This window comes from Cynara cardunculus, unplaced genomic scaffold (assembly GCF_001531365.2).
Source record: "Cynara cardunculus var. scolymus isolate 2C unplaced genomic scaffold, CcrdV1 Un_Scaffold_6621, whole genome shotgun sequence".
Classification (NCBI taxonomy): domain Eukaryota; kingdom Viridiplantae; phylum Streptophyta; class Magnoliopsida; order Asterales; family Asteraceae; genus Cynara; species Cynara cardunculus.
The window spans coordinates 18,219-19,264 of record NW_020203069.1 but is presented as its reverse complement, the minus strand read 5'-3'; the positions used below and the strand labels follow the sequence as shown (position 1 = coordinate 19,264).

General features: G+C 36.6%; 1 long non-coding RNA gene across 1 annotated transcript; it reads right to left on the bottom strand.

Annotated features, from left to right (window-relative positions):
* Positions 1 to 438: 438 nt before the first annotated feature.
* LOC112504720 lies at positions 439 to 834 on the bottom strand. Its single transcript, XR_003068251.1, has 2 exons — positions 718 to 834; positions 439 to 624 (listed from the first exon to the last, which is right to left on the bottom strand). It is a non-coding gene; the product is annotated as an uncharacterized LOC112504720 (long non-coding RNA).
* Positions 835 to 1,046: the final 212 nt, after the last annotated feature.

Sequence of the window (1,046 nt, the reverse complement as noted above, 5' to 3'; positions counted from 1 at the left end):
TGTTACGTTAGACTCCCTAATAACAAGTGTTGGATTAGAAACAGGCCAAGTATACAATTGTACATGCATGAATATATTACTATTGCACAACTCATGTATAAAAACATAAACGAAGAGGGAAATGAAATTCCCAAACAACACTGCCCAAATCAGGTCACATCACAACATCAAATAGTTCATCAGCCCAATCCCTGGCAAAAACCAGAATGTCAAGTCACTTAACAGAAAACACATAAAAAAGATTATAAAATAGAAAGAGTGCACAGGATTCGAATTGTAGATCAAATATGAGAGGACAAACCAACTCGATTACAATGTACCACAACACATGGGCTTGATATTTCTTGTATTATAATCAACAAAAAAACAAGGAATTGCAAAACCTCAGAGTTGGTTTCATGAATCCTGAGTCACAAAATGAAGAGAAGCACACAGATAATTATAAATGCAATGAAACCACTACAGGCAAAAGAGACAGCTGATACAAGACTCGCTTAAACATCAACAAGGATAGAAGAGAGTATCGCACCGATTGTATGTAAACAATGTAATCTCAAAGCAGAAGTGGCTGACTCCATGCTACATCAGCAAGTTGCTTTATGCAAGAAATCTCGAATCTCAGGCCTGTCACCACAAATTGAAGGAACATAAAGCATGATTTTTTTTTGAAAGAGGACGACACCTCTTGACAACATTAATGTAAAAAAAGATTTACACCTGCTCGGCACGGTACTACAGCCCAAAGGCGAGTCTACTCTCCAATCGGGACAGCCCCCAATTGTTGACGTGGACAGCACTAACCTTGCAATCTAATCAGAAGTAGTTAGAGAAACCTCATGAATTTTGCTACCAATGACTACTACATAATCAAACACCAATAAAACCACAAACAATGCATGAGTTGATAAATTCAGAAGCCATGATAATCAAATCATCGGTAGGTAATCCATTCACTGACAGAGCTTATATTGGCCAAGTGATGTAACCAAAAACAACTAAAAATAACTATTAAACAAAAAGGATCTACATGAATATGTATTGAGATT